This window comes from Miscanthus floridulus, chromosome 7 (assembly GCF_019320115.1).
Source record: "Miscanthus floridulus cultivar M001 chromosome 7, ASM1932011v1, whole genome shotgun sequence".
NCBI lineage: Eukaryota > Viridiplantae > Streptophyta > Magnoliopsida > Poales > Poaceae > Miscanthus > Miscanthus floridulus.
Window position 1 is genome coordinate 96860547 of NC_089586.1, and position 20902 is coordinate 96881448.

Below are 20902 nucleotides of genomic sequence, written 5' to 3' on the forward strand. Positions count from 1 at the left end.
AGGTTGATATGTTCGAGTGAATTCTTAGCTTCTGCACATAACAAAGGCTCAATATCTCCTTCTTGTTCAAGTAAATGTTGTCTTTTTCATAGCCTCTTTGTTCTTAGGAATTGTAACCTCATTTCTACTTCTTTCATAGTCGGTCGCTCTCCTCCTTTGATCCTTAAGCATGCTTCTGTAAGTAAGGCAATTTCACTAATCTCTTCCTGGTCTGCTTCTTCCACAACTTGAGTATCCATTATTTCAATAAGAGACCCTTGGTGAAGTCCTTCAATGAAGAAATGGGACAAGCTTTGCTTTGCACCTAAATCATCAATAAAAATTGGCTTCTTTCTTGTCAAAAGTTCCACAAGTATTACTCCAAAACTGTATACATCACTCTTCACCGTTAGTTGACCGGTATGATAATACTGTGGATCCAAGTAACCGAATGTTCCTTGAACAATTGTCACCACATGGGTCTCATCAAGTGAAACAGATCTTTGAAGCACCAAAATCTGAAACCTTTGTGGTGAAGTTGTCATCCAATAGTATATTTGAAGACTTGACATCTCTGTGGAAAATTGGTATTGTAGCTGCTGAGTGTAGATAAGCAAGGGCCCCTGCTGCTTCTGTTGCAATCCTAATGCGATCAGACCATGAAAGCAAGCATTTTAATGTAGTATCAGTGTGAAGAAGTTCAGACAGAGTTCCATTTTAAATGAATTCATATACAAGAAAGGGCACCACATCTTCTAGGCAGCAACCAAACAGTTTCACCACATTACGATGATGGATTTGAGACAAAATGACAACCTCATTGATAAATTGGTCTATCTCTATTTGCTCCACTATTTTGGATTTTTTTATAGCCACCACACGTTGGTCTGATAGAATCCCTTTATAAACTGTTCCATGTCCTCCACGACCAAGAACACGGGTAGCATCAAAATTATTGGTCGCCTCCTTTAGTTCCTCCAATGAGAATATCTTTGTTTTGCTTGTAGCACTTTCTTCTGAGATTAGTTGCTCCAATAATAGACCTTGATTTTTCTTGAAGTATGCTCGTCGGATTCTACTTTGGATGCCTTTTTTCCACTTATTGGCAATTATAATTATACCCAAGGCAATAAATATGGATCCAATGCCACAGCTAGTTCCAATTGCAATACCTATATGCATTTGTTGTGGTTATAAGACCATGTTAATGTTACAAAATGTAATTGCAAGGGGATTTTGTTTGCTATGACTTACCCAAAAGAAGGTTCCGTTGCTTAGTCGATATGACACACTGCCCCTTAATAGAATCAAATTCTTTACTGTGAGGGCATGGCGTGCATTTATAGCTTCCAGGGATATTTTCACATGTACCATTGCAGTAGTTTGGCAGCGAGCATTCATCAATATCTGTAGACATCTAATTTGTTATTCAATATTTATATTGACCGTTACATATATACTCTCCCCGTTCCAAATTATAAGATGATCTATCTCTTCTAGATATATTGATTTTACTATGTATCTAGATATTAGTGTATAAGTAAGTGCATAGCAAAAGCTATGTATCTCGAAAAACCAAAATGTCTTGTAATTTGGAATGGTGAGAGTATCATATATTCTTGTATTATACTATGCTGAAAACAAATCCAATGTTTATATAATTTGATCCGATTTTCGAATTACAGCTCTGTTAGAGCATGTGATCCGACTAATATGCATTCCATTTTGGGTATGAGTGATGTAATGCTCTGTAGACGTACTGAACTACTGATCGATGAGAGGGATGTACCTTTGCAGCCGCCCTGTACGTATGTACGGATTTCCTTGGAAGCCGGAAGAACAATTGCAACGATACCCCATAAATATGTCCCCATGGGTTACGTGTAGACAAGAACTGTTTGTGCTACGGCATGCATAGTTGCTATTATTCTGCTTAGCTTGCTGACAAGTTGAATTGGTTATTGCCCATCTTATAACAATGTCATATTCCATAGAAAAATCAAATTGATCTTCGACAGGGCCCTCGAAGTCAGTATCTCCTTGCTCGTTGGTATTAACTATTACCATTTCTTTCATGGAGCTTGCATTGTTGTTTAGTGTGTTGCTGACAATCAGAGTCCCATCTTCTACTGACACATTAATCACGTGATATTGCGCACTTCCTGAGCTGAAAAGTGTAGTGTTACCTGCTGTACAATTAAGCTTGAACCTTTTGTTTCCATAACAATCTTCTTCGAGGCCGAAAGGGAAGGGAATGGTCATGTTTCCACATGACCTCCGGCAATGCTCTTTAGGCTTCGGGGTGTAATCTGCACCATAATAAATTGACAAGGAGTAAGAACAAGATGATTGAAATGATATGTTTGTGATATTTTCATTTTTTAGATAAAAGCAAGCAAGTAGAATCTTGTTTCACACTACTACAGAATAGACTTGTTGTCCCGGGCGGTAACGGCCTTTAGTCCCGGTTACCGCGCCGGGACAACGATCCCGGGACTAAAGGTGGAACCTTTAGTCCCGGGTCATCGAGCCGGGACTAAAGAGGGACCTTTAGTCCCGGTTGGTGTTACCAACCGGGACTAAAGGCCCTCCAGCCGAGCAAACCTGGCCGCACCCTTTAGTCCCGGTTGGTAACCCCAACTGGGACTAAAGGTTCATTTTCTTTTTCTTTTTTTTGTTTAATTTGTTTTCAGTTCAGTTACACATATTTGTTTAATATATAATATGTTTTTATGTACGTATTCTACACTGCTAATATAAATACACGCACGCATATAATTACATCTAATTCTCATCTCGAGCATTATTATATTCGAATAAAGTATGAAACTATATATATTATAGATATATATGTATATATACAACACTTTCATAATCTTATTCTCGAAAATAACGATATCAATAAACATTTAATTTACATCATTAGTTCCTTAGATCAAAGTAGAACTCGCCGTTGGGATTTAGCACTTTTTCTAGAAGATATCCTGCTATTGACTCTTGAACTGCTTTCAGATGGTCTTTTTGCATGACCCTTCGTTTCAACCATTCAGTCTTGCATTTGAAATAAAAGGAAAAGTATTAATATATATATATATATATATATATTCATTTAAAAATAAATAAAAAAATTGATATATACGTACTCTGAGGACATCTTCAGGAGTTCTTATGTATGCAGTGATAAATTCACAAACGTAGTATCCACACAAGTTATTACCTGGTTCCTGCCGCAAACACCACTGTACGAGAAGAAGATTATTCTCATCATCTCACACGTAAATTGAAGTACGATATAGTAATTAAACATGTGGGGAAGTATATATAGTACAACTTACTGGTATTTCAACTACATTAAGTGGTGCCTTGCAATCCTTGCGGTGTTGCCGAATAAACTCTTTTCAAACCCTGTGCGACCAATAATGTACGATCGTTAATAAATTATGGCAAAGTCTATTCAATAATAGTTGTGCGCGAGAGATCAAAATTACCCCTGGATAATGTCTATCATATCTTGGTATAGTGCTCGCTCTTTTCTCAATGAGTCCAAGATTACTAACTGACTTGAGTTTAACTCAATGACAATGAGTATCCAGTGAAACCTGCATTGGTTTATACACACACGTACATGCATATAAGTTTTATTGATATTACATAAAATGTGTAGACTACATTATTATTAACACTTACTCAAAGTTGTATGGGAAAAGTATTGTTGTCTTGTCGTGCTGCTTCACGAAGAACTTCACGATATTTATCTGTGCTTTAGATAACCAGTGCTCTTTGACAATAATATCGGTTTTGAATACGATATAAGGATCAATGAAGCCAACACCGGTGTCTTGTATTCTTTGGAGCTCTGACATCTGGAATCTGTACATAAATATAAGTTACATGTGAGGATAATTATATACACGTACGCATGGAAGTGAGTTTATTAAATAAAAGTAAGAATCACTTACAAACAAAAAGAGCTAATGATTGATTTGTCTAGAGCGTCCAAGTGGAATAGTTGATGCAATTCTTTGAAACTAATATGTAAGATGTCATCTCCACGGAAGTAATGATGGTCTCTAAATCTGACAAAGATCCACTGCTCACCCCTGCCACACGTCTACATGTACCACTTGTTGAGCAAGTACATTTGCGTACCCAATTCATTTAGAGCCGCAGGGTTATACAGACTTTTGCCAAATTTATAAGTCTTCCAGGTATCAACTTCCAGGTTCTGGATTGGAGCTTTGCCCGTCACTTGATCCAAGGTTAAACCAGTTTGTTCAAAAAAAGCATTAAGGTCTTGAACCGACACTTCTCCAGAGTTGTCTGGTCGATAGACTTCTATGTTGGAACCATATTCATTAGCAACAACAAGATTTTGCATTGGTTGCTTCTGTTGTCCGAGCTGTGGGACATCCTTCCCTGATGCTCTTTTCCTTTTCTTATATGCATCATGTGACTTCACGAGAGAGCGGTCATAGTCTGATAGTGGCGGAGGCTTACGAACTTCAAGCATCTTTTTCTTGTGAGCTTCGACCTTCTGCCTCAGCTGATCTCGTGGTATGTAAAAGTACGACTTCTCCTTAAGCTTCGCTTGTCTCTACTTTTGGATATCTATAAAAAAATCTTTCACTTTTTTGTCTTCTTCAACTGCTATTTGCTCATCAGTCTTTTTAGGAGGTATTTCTTGAGAAATAACTCTTTTTTGGGGGGTCTTCTTTGCCGCCGGGACCTTAGACGTCTTTGTAGTGCGTCGCTGTGGAGGGGGTGGGGGCGGTGTTGGAGACCGGCGTGGAGGCGATGAGGCCGGTGTTGGAGTCTGGCGTGGAGGCGTTGGAGATCGTTGTGGAGGTGGTGGGGCCGGTGTAGGAGTTGGAGATCGTTGTGGAGGCGATGGGGCCGGTGTAGGAGTTGGAGATCGCTGTGGGGATGAAGTCGTCTCACCCCCCGCGACGCTGTGATGAGATGGGGAATGAATGATTGGCCTAGGCTGGGGGGAGACCCTGCTACAAAAACAAGTTGTGGGTCAATTATTTTTGAAGCCAATATAAAATTAATGGAAAAATAATATTTAATTCACTTTCATTCGTACCTAGGGTGAGGTAGGGGAAGCGGTGGCGCCCCAGGAATAATGATGAAGCGTTTGTGCCATTGAATAAATGTCTTCTCTGCTTCTCCTAGTGTCTTCTCCCCATCACCGCCTTCAATGTCAAGAGGAACATTGCTGTAACCTTTGAGCACTCTATCGACCGAGACGCTAGCATATCCAGATTGAATAACTGACCCATAGATTCTTGGTGTCTTCGTTTGGTCTATTGGAGATACAACCCCGACAGCCACCATGATTGATGCATTATTACCATCTGGAATGTGCAGCTCACATGTTGTTAGAGGCTCGGTAATGTCATCAACAGGGAAGCGCAACCCAGCGTCACCTTGAATAACTGGCAGCTCCGTGGAAGCACAACTGCTTTTCATCTGACCAACAGGGCTAATGGTGACTCTCGGCATTGATTGCGATTGCATTTGACTCATTACTAGCTGCACTTGCCTCTTGATCTCCTCCTGCATTCTTGCCTCAAGAGATTTTTCTCGTTCACGTGATTCAAGCAATGCTTGTCGTGACTCATTAACAAATTGCTCCAATACACGGATTCGGTCTGCCTCCTCATCCTTCTTTCTCTGGCGGCTTCTGTAGGTATCCCTGTCTGCTGGGAATGCTTGTAGCCACGGAACCGCCCCATAGCCTCTTGTTCGACCACCGTGTTCAGGATTCTCTAGGGCATATGTCAATTCATCCTTTTCTCTGTTGGGCTTGAAAACACCACTATCATCTTCTTCCCTAGCACGAGCTAGTCTCTGTGTTGCTCTCTCAATTTTTTGGCCAAAAATTAGCTTCCTAGTGTCTGGGTCTAGGCTTCCCCCATGAGCATAGAACCAATTCTTCGCGCGTTGAGGCCAGTTCTTCTCTATTGTTTCAAGTATGATTCCCTTGGTAGTAATCTCTGCTTCTAGGTTCTGCCACTTGGGAATAGCACTCCTATAACCACCTGATCTCATGTGATGATGGTATTGCTTCTGTCGGGCATTCTACTGATTCCTTATCACACGTTCCTCACTCTCTTGAGATGTCTTGTATTGTACGAAGTCATCCCAATGGGACTCCAACTTGACAAACGCCTTAGCATTGAAATTCGGCGTTTCATTCTTCAAGATAAACTTTTTATACAGTGTCTTCTTCCAACTCTGGAACAATGTTGCCATCTTCTTTATTGTCCAATCCCTCACTAGCTCCTTCAAAGCATCATCTGCTTGTAATGTGAAATGCTGAGTGATATCTCTCCAAGCTAGGTTCTTGTCACGATCAGATACAAAACTAACATTAGGAGAGGATATCTTCTGCTTCCATTCATGAGCACTAACTGAGATCCTATCCCTTACAATGAACCCACATTGATTGACATATATCTGAGCATGTGGTCCCAATGGTTTGCCGGTGTCGGTGTCGAATTCTGATATTATGAAACGGCCCTCTAATGGCTTTTTTGGCCCTCGGACTTTCCTACTCTTGCCAGTGGTTGATGTAGATCCAGAGACCGGCTACATGAGTAGAAACACAACGATTAACAATAAATATACGGACGCATGCATCTATAAGAGATGATAGATAATCGAATATACATCGCCAGTATTTTCTTGCGCGACAATTTGTTGATCTTCAACCACCGGCATATTCAGGATATCCTCATAATCAGCAAAGTACTGACTCGTGTCATCTACATCCACATTGGTTTTGGTGTTGATAATATTCACCATTATGTCATCATTCAAGTTATCATCCGGAGCAGCCATTTGTATCTTCAAGATAACACATAGATAGAATTACTATGGCACATAACATAAGTACATGTGATAACACATATAGAATTACTAAATCCAATTAAATATAATAACACATAATATTTCATAAGGATAAACAATAATAAGGTATAGGCTTTGGAATCGAATAAAAAACACTTTCGATCCAAAAAACATGGAAATAATTAAGTACATGTATATATCTCTAGATATGCATGTGATAACACATAGAATGTCTCTCTAGATACAATTTTCTCTCTCTCTCTCTCAACACAAGGAAATAATTAAGTACATGTATATATACACATAAAAATAATTAAGTACATATATATGTATACATATAGAATCTCTAGATAGAATTAATTACTAAATCTAATTAAACCTAACATATATACATAGATAGAATTACGAAATCAAAATTAAATCTAACACATATAGAGAGAGATAGAATAATAATTACTAAATATATCAAAAACTATAATAAAAACTATCTAAAAAAACTATCTAAATAAAGTACTAATTAAATTTTAATACATTTAAATCTAATTAACATAAATCAAAAACTATCTAAAAACTAAGAATAAACTACTAATTAAATTTTAATACATTTTAATCTAACATATATATCAAACACTACCTAAAAAACTATCTAAAAAAACTATCTAAAAAGTATCTAAAAAACTATCTAAAATATGCTATGGATGGCCATGCATGGTGGCTGGGCGTGCTGGCCGGCCACGGGGCCGAGCAGAGAGCCGCGCGAGGACGACGTACGGCGGAGACTCGATGGCCGCCCGGCGGGGCTCAACGATGACGGCGACACGGGCGCGGCAGAGACGACGAGATCGAGGCCGGGCGGGGGTAGACAACGACGGCGGCGCGGGCGCGGTAGAGACGACGAGATCGACGTTGTAGATCGAAAAGTAGAAGATGAACCATTCGATATATATAGGCCGGGACCCTTTAGTCTCGGCTTGTAACACTAACCAGGACTAAAGATCCTTTAGTCCCGGCTGGTAAGCCGAACCGGGACTAAAGGTCCAACCCTTTAGTCCCGGCTCGGCTTACCAGCCAGGACTAAAGGATCTTTAGTCTCGGTTGGTGTTACCAACTGGAACTAAAGGTATTTTTGGGCGGGCAATTCCACCCACCCTTTAGTCCCGGTTCCTGGCCTGGGCCGGGACTGAAGGCCTGAAATTTTTGCAGCCCGCCAAAGTGTTGTTTTTTCATTAATGATTGTAGATCTTGATGAGCTGCTCAAATGAGACACTAAATGACCTCAGATGAAAAATCTCTGAATACCAAGTTTGATCATCTCAGCAAGATCTACAATTGTTACATAGCTTATTTTCCCATTTGAGAAAGTTTTATCAAACACTAGTCACAAATTCTTGAATCTCATATAGACTTTCTAAAACTGTCACACACTTGGGAAATTTGAACTACATTTTGTTCAAACTTTCTCAAATAAAAAAATGGCATATATAAGGATTGTAGATCTTGAAGAGCTGAACAAACTTGGTATTCAAAACTTTTCAATTGGAGACAATGTAGGGTTCCGAAAACTAGTTTGTAGGTGTCAAAATTTTAAAATCACAAATTTGAACCGTCCAAACTATCTCAAATGGAAAGTTGACCAAAACAACAATTGTATATCTTGATGATTTTAACAAACTTGGCATTCAAAACTTTTCAATTTGAAGTCATTTAGAGTTCATAATACTAGAGTCAAAGTGTTGTTTTTTCATTTGACCAAATTTGACTTGGTCAAACTTGCTCAAATGAGACACTAAATGACCTCAGATGAAAAAATATCTAAATACCAAGTTTAATCATCTCAGCAAGATCTACAATTGTTACATAGCTCATTTTCCCATTTGAGAAAGTTTTATCAAACACTAGTCACAAATTCTTGAATCTCATATAGACTTTCTAAAACTATGTCACACACTTGTGAAATTTAAACTACATTTTATTCAAACTTTCTCAAATAAAAAATGGCCTATATAAGGATTGTAGAACTTGAAGAGCTGAACAAACTTGGTATTCAAAACTTTTCAATTGGAGACAATCTAGGGTTCCGAAAACTAGTTTGTAGGCGTCGAAATTTAAAAATCACAAATTTGAACAGTCCAAACTATCTCAAATGGAAAGTTGACCAAAACAACAATTGTAGATCTTGATGATTTTAACAAACTTGGTATTCAAAACATTTCAATTTGAAGTCATTTAGAGTTCATAATACTAGAGTCAAAGTGTTGTTTTTTCATTTGACCAAATTTGACTTGGTCAAACTTGCTCAAATGAGACACTAAATGACCTCAGATGAAAAATCTCTGAATACCAAGTTTGATCATCTCAGCAAGATCTACAATTGTTACATAGATCATTTTCCCATTTGAGAAAGTTTTATCAAACACTAGTCATAAATTCTTGAATCTCATATAGACTTTCTAAAACTATGTCACAACAGTGCATCGTTGTATCATGCAGGCACAATGGTGAATTTTTTCTTGACGTATGACCCTTGGTTATGATCTTGTCGTAACCATGGAGTGTCTTCATCATTTAACATGATGCTTGGATCTTTCTTCACTATGAAGGGTGGAATTCGGACATTTCTTTCATAATCTTCTGACATGTCTGACTTGTCTTCAATTCCCACTATATTTATTTTCCCAGAAAGAACTATGTGGCGCTTTGGCTCATTGATCATTGAGTTGATGTCTTCGTTTTTTCCTCTCTTTGATTTTGTAGACATGTCTTTCACATAGAACATCTGACTCACATCGGCAGCAAGGACGAATGGTTCGTCTTTGTACCCAATATTGTTGAGGTTCACTGTTGTCATTCCATACTCTTTGTCGACTGTTACCCCTCCTCCGGTCAGCTTCACCCATTGGCACTGGAACAAAGGGACTTTAAAATTAGGTGCGTAGTCTAGTTCTAATATATCTTCTATGTGGCCATAATATGTTTGTATATTCCTATTTGGATCTGTGCCATCTATGCGAACACCACTATTTTGATTGGTGCTCCTTTTATCTTGGGCAACTGTGTAAAATGTATTCCCATTTATCTCGTACCCTTGGTACGTGAGGATATGCCATGATGGTTGCCTAGCCAACAAATACAGTTGCTCATCAATATTGTCATCGCCTTGACATTCTTTTCGCAACCAACCACTAAAACTTTCCATGTGCTGACACATAATCCAAGCTTCAGTCTTCCCTAGAAACTTGGATCGTAAGAACTCCTTATGTATCTCGATGTATGGATGCACCAATGACGAGTTCTGAAGAACTATGTAGTGTGCTTTATTGAAATAATCGTCTTCCATGCCAATATATGTTTTCTTCCCTAAAGTTCCTTTACCACTGAGTCTCCCCTAGTGTCGTGATTCGAGAACGCCAATCGGGGCAAGGTCAGGAATAAAGTCAACACAGAACTCAATGACCTCCTCTGTTCCATAGCCCTGGCCGATGCTTCCTTCAGGCTTAGAACGGACTTTCACATATTTCTTCAAGACTCCCATAAACCTCTCAAAGGGAAACATGTTATGGAAGAACACAGGTCCAAGAACACTAATCTCCTTCACCAAATGAACTAGGAGGTGTGTCATGATATTAAAGAAGGATGGAGGGAACACCAACTCAAAGCTGACAAGACATTGAACCACATCATTCTATAGAGTAGCTAGTTCCACTGGATTGATTGCCTTCTGAGAAATTGCATTGAGGAATGCACATAGCTTCATGGTGGCTAGACGTACATGTGGAGGTAGAATTCCTCTTAAAGCAACTGGAAGCAATTGCGTCATAAGCACGTGGCAGTCGTGGGACTTTAAGTTTAGGAATTTCTTCTCTGGCACATTTATTATACCCTTTATATTGGAGGAGAATCCCAATGGGACCTTGATACTGCTTAGACATTCGAACATGTTGTCCCTCTCTTCTTTGCTAAGCGTGTAGCTAGCAGGACTTATGTAATGACATCCATTATCTGTCTTCTCTGGATGAAGGTTGTCTCGTTCTTTCATGCCCTGTAAGTCCTGGCGTGCTTCAAGTGAATCTTTTGGCTTCCCATACACACCCATGAATCCTAACAGGTTCACACAAAGATTCTTTGTCAGGTGCATCACGTCAATTGCGTTGCGGACCTCTAAGACTTGCCAATAGGGTAGCTCCCAAAAGATGGACTTCTTCTTCCACATGGGTGCGTGTCCCTTAGCATCTTTGGGAACAGATTCGCTGCCTTGTCCCTTTCCAAATACTACTTTCACATCCTTGACCATTGCGAGTACATCTTCCCTGGTTTGGTTATGAGGCTTCTTCCGGTGGTCTGGCTTACCTTTAAAATGCTTACCTTTGTTTCTTACTTGTGATTCAAAGGAAGGAATCGATGATGGCCAAGGTACACGACCTTTCGACATCTTTTCAAATATATACTGTCAAGGTCATCAAAACAATGTGTGCATGCATTATATCCTTTGTTTGTCTGACCTGAAAGATTACTTAAAGCAGGCCAATCATTGATTGTTATGAACAACATTGCTTGTAGGTCAAAGTTTTCTTGTTTGTACTCATCCCAGACACGTACACCTAGTTTGTTCCATAAAACTAGAAGTTCTTCAACTAATGGCTTTAGATAGACATCAATGCCGTTGCCAGGTTGCCTCAGACCTTGGATGAGGATCGGCATCATAATGAACTTCCGCTTCATGCATAACCATGGAGGAAGGTTGTAGATACATAGAGTAACTGGCCAAGTGCTATGACTAGTGCTCTGCTCCCCAAAAGGATTCATACCATCTGTACTTAAGGTGAACCTTAAGTTTCTAGCCTCATTTGCAAACTCTAGAAATTCCCTGTCTATCGCTCTCCACTAGGACCCATCAGCTGGGTGCCTCAGCATATTGTCTACCTTACGGTCTTCTTTATGCCACCGCAACAACTTTGCATGGTCTTTATTTCTGAACAAACATTTTAAGTGTGGTATTATAGGAGCATACCACATAACCTTGGCAGGGATTTTCTTTCTAGGACATTGTTCACCCTCGATGTCACCAGGATCATCGCGCCTGATCTTATACCGCGCTGCTTTACATACCGGGCATTCATCCAAATTCTCGTATTCATTGCCATGGTAGAGGATGTAGTCATTAGGACATGCATGTATCTTCTGGATTTTTAATCCCAAAGGGCAGACAACCTTTTTTGCTTCGTACATAGTGGTGGGCAATTCATTTGGCTTCGGAAGTATCTTCTTTATGAGGTTCAATAAATTCCTAAATGCCTTATCGGATACACCATTCTTTGCCTTCCACTGTAGCAATTCTAGTGTTGTACCTAGCTTTTTTTGCCCCTCTTCGGCCGTCGGGTATAGCAACTTCCTATGATCCTCAAGCATGCGCTCAAACTTAACTTTCTCTTTTTTACTTTCGCATTCTTGTTGTGCATCACGAATGGCATCGCCAAGAGCATCACCGAGATCATCTTCTGCCGCTACCTCTTCTTCATCTCTCCCCATTGTAGTATCATCAAAGGCACCATACTGAGCAATAATGTCATCAATGTCTAAATCTTCTCCTTCACCTTCTTCCATCATGACCCCGCTTTCTCCATGCTTAGTCCAACATATATAGTTTGACATGAAACCTGACTTAAGCAAATGTGAATGAAGACTTATTGAGCTTGAATATTCCTTTAAATTCTTACATATGGCACATGGACAGCACATGAAACCATCCCGCTTATTTGCCTCGGCCACACCTAAGAAATAGTGCACGCCCTCAATAAAGTCTTGAGAGCGGCGATCGGCATTGTACATCCAATGGCGTGACATAATCTGCATTACACAACAAATTATGAAAACCTTGAACATAATTAAGTATTTTATTACACAACATAGATGACACACACACGGTTGATTAATTAACTAAGCCTGGCTACAACGTAAGCAATCCCAACTATCACTAAACAAACTAAAACTACAATGCACTTCAGTAACATAATTATTTCGTGATCGTACACAACTAAAACAGACAAATCATCCTTCTGTGGAATATCAATAAGCTTCTCCTGCTGGCTCACTGCCTCATCATCAGCAGCCGCTACCTCAAGCGCACCCAAATTCTGCACGTATGTAGCATAATCTTCCTCCCAGTACCAACCATCGCATCCATTGCCCTCCCACTGAAATTAAAGCCAAAAAATATTTAGTCAAAAATATTCAAGAAAAGTAGGTCAATTAGCCATAATAATCAAATGCGTAAGAAACTCACATCGCGATCCGGGCACTTGTAGAAAACACGACCCTTGTTGGGTCCCTGTCTCTTGACTCGGTACTCCATCACAATCTTCTGCTTACACTTGCCGCAGATAATGAGAGGGAGTTCTGGCCTCAGTCGTTTCACAACCGAACGAGAGGCCGAGGATCCGGTACCAGTTGTCATCTACTTTCTATACTTATTTTTACAAACTAGTGTAAATTTCACATTTTCTAAAATGATATATTTAAACAAAACTAAATTTATTTATTTATCTAACTAAACCATGAAATATGTACTATGTATAATAGTAAAATACCAAACTATCAAGTGATTTTACTATTGTAAATCATCATGTGATTTTGAGCTAAAAATGACATAGAAATCACATAGCTCAAAAACATGTTTCAATAAATAACCATCCGTACTAGTTGACCTTGCTTACGTGATCATCTTGGCAAGCATTTCTCCACCGGACGGCACCGTACTTGGCCAAGGAAGAGCTCCGATTCTACGAGGAAGGCAACACGGTCTTCCACGACCGTTGCCGCTCTCCCTCGTAGAATCAAAGCTCCTCCTTGACGTCCATTACCACTCGGCAGAGAACATGCTCGCCGAGATGAACACGGTCCGCAAGTTCAACTAGTACGGATTTTCTATAATTTTCTAACTATTTTCTAAGTTTTTCATTTCATGGAAAATTTAATTCTAAAAAATAAAAGGCATGATTTCTAAGTAGTTCATTTTATGGAAAAAGTAATTCTAAGTGACCTGCTCGATATCGGCGAGCTCGCTGGCATTTAGGTTGCCGAGGATAGTAATATTTGTAGATGATATTTGTAGGTCTGAAGTTATCAAATATCCATCAAATTATTGCTCAAAAACATGTTTCAATAAATAACCATCCTACTAGTTGACCTTGCTTACGTGATCATCTCGGCGAGCATTTCTCCACCGGACGGCACCGTACTTGGCCAAGGAAGAGCTCCGATTCTACGAGAAAGGGAACACGGTCTTCCACGACCGTTGCCGCTCTCCCTCGTAGAATCAAAGCTCCTCCTTGACGTCCGTTACCGCTCGGCAGAGAACATGCTCGCCGAGCTGAACACGGTCCGCAAGTTCAACTAGTACGGATTTTCTACAATTTTCTAACTATTTTCTAAGTTTTTCATTTCATGGAAAAATTAACTCTAAGATCACGTAAGCCGCCGGGGATGAGGATGGCGCGTGCTCCAGCGAGGACGAGCGAGGCGTGATTTTGATGAACTAATTTAACTTTTCTTTATCCAAACATATATGCAAATCATCATGTGATTTTGAGCTAAAAATGACATATAAAATCATAATAAAGTCCAACATATAAAGTTACGCATGCATCTACATCGCAAAATGAGATAAGCTACTGATAAAACATAAGAGGATTAAGTTTGTTAGCTCCAAAATCGAAGAGCAACACTAATGTAGGGGGAGAGAGCAAGAACAACAGCAAGCTGAAGAACAGAGGCAGTGAGTTTGAATGGAATGGCTCGGGCTCGGGGAGGAAGAAATGAGCTGGATTATAGGCCGGGATAATTAGTCCCGGTTAGGCGGCCAAACCGGGACTAAAGATTAATCTTTATTCCCAGGGCATCACCCAAATCGGGACTAAAGATCCCTGCCCTGCGGACGACCGTTGGACAGGGACCTTTAGTCCCGGTTGGTATTACCAACCAGGACTAAAGGGTCCTTTAGTCCCGGGGGCAAAAAAATGCCGAGGCTAATGCCAAATTGGGACATCGTTCTAAAGTCTGTTCTCTAGTAGTGTCAGCATGCATCCATCTGACAGGTAAGCATTGGACGTGTAAAAATCATTGGAGCAGTCGCAGGTGTAACCTCCATGTGATGCATTTCTACAAATGCTCTCGGTGCCACCACAAGCATAGCTTGCCTTGCTCATCTGCGCGATTTTGCAGCTTGGTTGGTCCATGATGGCAACCCAAAGTGCAGCGTCATCAATCTTGCTTGCACTTGTCCAACTTGAGAAAAGATCAGTCGCATTTTCCATGTAATGATCTCCAATCGACATGAAAGACATGATGCCAGGGTGCAGAGGATGTGACTGTGCCGCCATATTATCAGCCCGAACAATTGTTCCTTGAAAGCCTGAGATGTCGTTTTGTAGACGGATGGAACAGCAACCAAAACCATTGCAAGGCCCTTGATTCGGCAATACCTTGCCGTGGCACCTGCTCATGCAGGAGTCGATTGGGTTTCTCATAGAGTCAAAAAAGTCATCATCGAAATCGCAGCCAAGGAAGAAGAAAGTGTTATAATAACTAGAGATAGTAATACCCTTAGCGGGGGCATCCCAAGATACATTGTAGGTGTTCGTACCATATTCTTCCATGCCAGTATCGTTGAAGAACATATCAGGGACGTAAACTAAGTTACTATCTTCTATGCTTATGTAAGTAACCTGAGTTGTGCTGTTGCCCAGAAACAACTTTGGAGGTTGAGTGGTGTGGTTGCAGGTAAACTCGAAGCCTTGTCGGAAGCAGCCGGGCCCAATGCCGAAGCTAGCTCCCAAAGCTCATTGCTAATGGGCCATGGCAAAACCACATAAACGAGTTAACGGCTCGCCAAGTGCGTTCATTTGGCAACACTGTCATGCTGGATGATTAAGGATTACATGTCTGGTCTGCATCTCATGCTATGTATCTTTTTTCTTTTTTGAAAAAAAAGAGAGAACTGAAATCAATTCCTCACGCTATCTTCTTTGAGAAGCTAACCTGCAAAGTTAATACGTGTATGCGAGTCTCTTTAGATATTGCATGCATGGTTATTTTTAGCCAAACAAGAAAAGAAGTGAGATCTCCTTAGCTTGTTCACCAGTCTTGCATGTGAAAGTGGGAATCAGCAACTTAAGAAATACGAAACCTTAATACTAGGTCAAGCGTTGTTTTGGTCGTATATAGGCAGAATAGTCATTGTAGTCTTTGAACTACAAGGTACTAAAAAGTGTATAGCGCTAGTTGGTAGTGAATTGGTGTCGAGATAGGAGGCACTATTGCGGATGCTAAGTTCCAATAGCGGCATATGGTAATCACATTAAATTTAAGCATATATATGATGAATAATGGGTATAAATATGCATTCAATTATATAATTATTCTCAAAGAACTTATCTCTAGCATACTTAAATTAAGAAAAAAAAAACATGGCAAAAATTGCTAGCGGACACAGAAAGTAAGGTCGCTTTGCCAGCGGACACCGAAAAAATTGATTTGCTGGCGAACACTCTAGTTTGTGCGAAATTTGCTGAAGGACACCAGACGTATTAAAATATTTATTTCTGGCTTAGGAGGTGAGAGAATAGCTGTGAAATGACGTTTTTGCCCTCTGTCTCTTTCTTCTTCCTCTTTCTCCCTTTCTTCTCGCCGTCACTGGCCGTCCCCACTGTCCGTCTCTCGCCATGGTTAGCTGTCACCGCTGCCACCCGCGCTATAGTGGCCCGTTGCCGGCGCGCCCTGTGGCCCCCACGCGCTGCCACGAACTTCTACCGCCCACGCCCTGCCTCCTCACGCGCCGCCACAGCCTCCTCATGCCCCGGAGCTGCCACCACTGGCGGCCCCATGCGGCGCCGAAGATTGCTCGCGCCTAGGCCACCGCCAGCACCTGCTCGGTCTCGCCTGCATGCCCTTTCCTCGGCCGCCGACCCATGCCCCACGCAAACTGGCTGCCGGCTTCCCCTGCGCACCCGGCCCACGCGTTGCGTCGACTTCCAACCACACCGCTGGTGAGGAGGCTATGGCGGCACGTGAGGCAGCAGGGGCAAAACGATCTTTTACATTGGATTTTAACACCGTTTGAAAGCTCTAGTTTGGTTTTGGTGAATTGATGAAACCCTATGTGCTAACCTATTTGCTCTAAGTGATCATGAGATAGGTAGCACTATTCTAAGTGGTGGAGCAAATGAAGATCTTGTTGATGGTAGTGATGGCCATGGTGATCAAGTGCTCGACTTGAAAAGAAAGAAAGAGAAAAATAAAATGGGCTCAAGGCAAAGGTGAATTTGATAGGGCCCTTTTGTTTTGGTGATCAAGACACCTAGTGGGTGTGATCACATTTAGGATAGATAGCCGTACTATTAAGAAGGGTGAAACTCATATCGAAATGCGGTTATTAAAGTGCCACTAAATGCTCTAACTCATTGCATATGCATTTAGATCTAGTAGAGTGCTAACACCCTTGAAATTGTTTGTGAAAAAATGCTAACACACGTGTACAAGGTGATACACTTGGTGGTTGGCATATTTATTCAAGGGTGGAGAAGTTGGTGAAGTGGAGGAGCTGTTTTCCTCTGACCGAACATAGGTCACGTAGTGACCAGACTCGGGGTTCGGCGCGTCCGGTCATCAGTGTAGTGAAGAGCGTGGCATCAGTCCCTAACCGGATGCTGGCACAAGTAGTGACCTAACGCGATAGAGGTGCGTCTGGTCATGTATGACGTACGCTGACGCAAGCAACAGAACGAGGCAGAGTTGACCTAACTCACCGATGCGTCCGATCACGTGTGATCTGACGCGTCCGGTCACGAAATTTTGCCTCTGGATGCTTACTGGAAGTGACCTAACACTGAGAAGCCATGAGGAGCAACACATCTGGTCACTGCGTGGCTGGCTTGGGCGCAGGAGCGATCGGATGCCGCGTTGGCATGTCAGGTCGTGTTGTCGTGACTCTAGTCTTAAATTAACACGTGAGGGTTTGAATTTGACCGTTGGACTCATACGCGCGAGGTTGAACGGAGGTGACACAAGGATGGCGATGGTTGACCAGACACTGAGGCGTGCGTCCGATCATACCTGATCTGCATGTTCGATCATACTTGATCGGCGCGTCCGGTTGCCCCGAGTTGGGCTGCAGTGAGAGCCCCATGGCTCTATTTTATGGGGGCTTCTATTTAAGCCCCATGGCCGGCTCTAGCTCACTCTCTTAGACATTTGTATTGACATAGCAACCTTGTGAGCTTAGCCAAAGCCCTCCCACTCATCTCCATCATTGATTCATCATCTTTGTGAGATTGAGAGTGAATCCAAGTGTATTGCTTGAGTGATTGCATATAGAGGCACTTGGTGATTGTGTTTCGCTTGTTTCTCTTGGTAGTTGCCGCCACCTAGACGGCTTGGTGCAGCGAGGATCGTTGAGCGGATGTCGATGCGGGACCCACAGGATACCCCGCAAGGGAGAGAGAAGATCTAGTCCAACTAGGATTCTTCCCATATAATCTTAGTAGTAGAACTATTCAGTAATCCTACTAGGAAATCTCATTATAAACTGACTAGGACTCTGGCCTCCTGACTATATAAAGGAGGGCAGGGCTCCTGAGAGAAGAGGACAGCAATTGTACAACACAACACATCATAATCAATCCAACGCAAAGGCTAACACCGACTGGACATAGGGTTATTACTCGATCTACGATCGAGGGCCTGAACCAGGATAAATCGACTGTCTCTTGCGTTCACCATCGAGTTCAGCATACGCTGAAGCCCGAACATACTGCCTCGGGTATCTCCGTAGCAGGCTATCGGTGGTAAAACATCGACAGCTGGCGCGCCAGGTAGGGGCTTTCGGCGACTTTGCATCCGAGAGCTCGATGGACCTCGATAACATGATCTTCCCGACGGGATCAACTTTCATCTTTGGATCATGGATCTACGAGGCAGACAACTACGGCAAGCTTCAAAGCCATCTCCTCAAAGATCCGGATCATCATGAAGAATTTCCTATTTCGACAACTACGACGGATCAGCTCACCAGAAGATTCGCGCAGCTCATAATATCCGATTCGAATAAGATTTCACGGCTACGCGCATCCGACTCGAATTCAAGTTCCGTGTCCAAGGTGAAGTCTTATTCGAGTGCTTTCAAGAAACCGAGTTCTTTTTTAGCAGGATTCCAGAGCACATCCCAAAACAACTCGGATTACATTCAGAGTTCTTTCAAGAAGTCGAATTCTTTTCCGTTTGGGCTCGACAACATGGCAAAATCCTATCAGGGACAATTCAAAAGATCTTTCAATCCAATGTTTGGGATACCACTGACAGGAGCCCAGGAGGGACTAGTGCTAACGATAACATCGCAAGATTGTATCATCCACTGGCCAGGTTCCGTTCTTGAAGATAGCGGAACCCAACTAGTCGGCACAACAACAGCTATTCTACCTTACCAAGAAGGAGACTCGATCTGCGACATCGAAGCATCTACTGAAGTCATCAGCAACTCCGACAGTATGAAAACTAACACCAATAATAGAACGGCTCACGCACGAGAAGTACTCATGGTTCGACATCCTCGGTCACCATTAAACCCCCTAGAAGCACCCGATGTCAGGTCATCGAATGAATTAGAATCCAACATATCACCCTTTGCCCAGGGCTACGATGGAGAAACAGAGAGTCAGAAACAAGCTAGAGAAAGGAAAAACAAGTTGAAGCAAGGGCGCCAACACCGTGCTAGGCAGCGCAGGGAAGCCTGGATCAGATATGAGTCAGATTTGGCTGAATACGACAGAAGAAAATCACAACGAGAAGTCGAAGGAAGATGCACGGCAAATACGCCTTACGATAAGATTCGAGAAGCATTAGAAGAACTTAGAACAACTTCACATCCCGATGAGAAGTATGAACAGCTCCAAGACTTACTCCGGTCAACGATCCCAAGAACACACGAAGATAGAGACCAATCAAGACTACCCGCCAGATCAACGACCCACAGGCAAGAAGATCAAAATCAAAGGAAGTCCGCCTTCGAAAGACTTGGGCCAGGTGGAAGCCATAACGGAGGAAGTAGGAAGGAACATAATCAAGGCCACCAATTTGAACAACCAAGAAAGATCAGGAGTAAGGTGCCTACCCGGACAGTCTCGCAGAGTTATTCCCATCAAAACAATAGTTGGCCAGAAGGAGGTGCTGAATCCGAATTCAAAGAAGCCAAAACGCACGACAGATTCCCCTGTTTCGTGAACAGGCTTGCGTCAGTACGATTACCTCACAAGTTCAAACCGTCTAACCACTCCAAGTATGATGGCAAAACTGAACCAAGGCAATGGCTCAGAATATATTCACAATCAATTGAACTAGCCGGAGGAGACGACGATATCAAAACCCTGTTCTTCCCCATGGCACTAGAAACTATGCCCCTCCAATGGCTCGATAAATTGAACCCAGGATCAATCAAAAATTGGGAGGATTTGCAAAGAGCTTTTTGTGAAAATTTCTCGGGTATCATCATGCACCCGATCACTCATGCCGAACTGAAAGGACTCAAGCAAAAGGGAGGCGAAAGTCTCAGAAATTACTATCGACGATTCGGCGAACTGCGGGCTCAAGTGCATGACATCACCGAACGAGAAGTAATTGAAGCTTTCTCTCATGGAATCATGGCTAGGTGGCAATTCCAAGACTTCTGCAAAGAAAATCCAAGAAACAATGAAGAATTTAGACGAACAGTAGAAAAGATGATTACTGCAGAAGAAAAAACACGAGAGAGGTTCCCGGATAGAAGCAACCAGGACAACCCGGACAAGCAAAATCATCGGAATAACAGACATCAAGAAAGAAAACGTAGACCAGACAATACCGTGGCAATGGCCGACAAATCAAAGAAGTTTTCCAAACCCAGAAGATATGATGACATTGAAAACATACGTTGCCCATTGCACCCTAATGGGAGGCACACCATCGGAAATTGCTACACTTTCAATGATCGATACACAAGAAAAGATAGTAAGGAGAACACCAAAGAGGACATTCAGAAAAAAGA

At 41.8% G+C, this 20902-nt stretch overlaps 1 pseudogene; it reads right to left on the reverse strand.

Annotated features, from left to right (window-relative positions):
- Positions 1–86: 86 nt before the first annotated feature.
- On the reverse strand, positions 87–16712 carry LOC136465911 (wall-associated receptor kinase 5-like; annotated as a pseudogene).
- Between the last annotated feature and the right edge of the window lie 4190 nt (positions 16713–20902).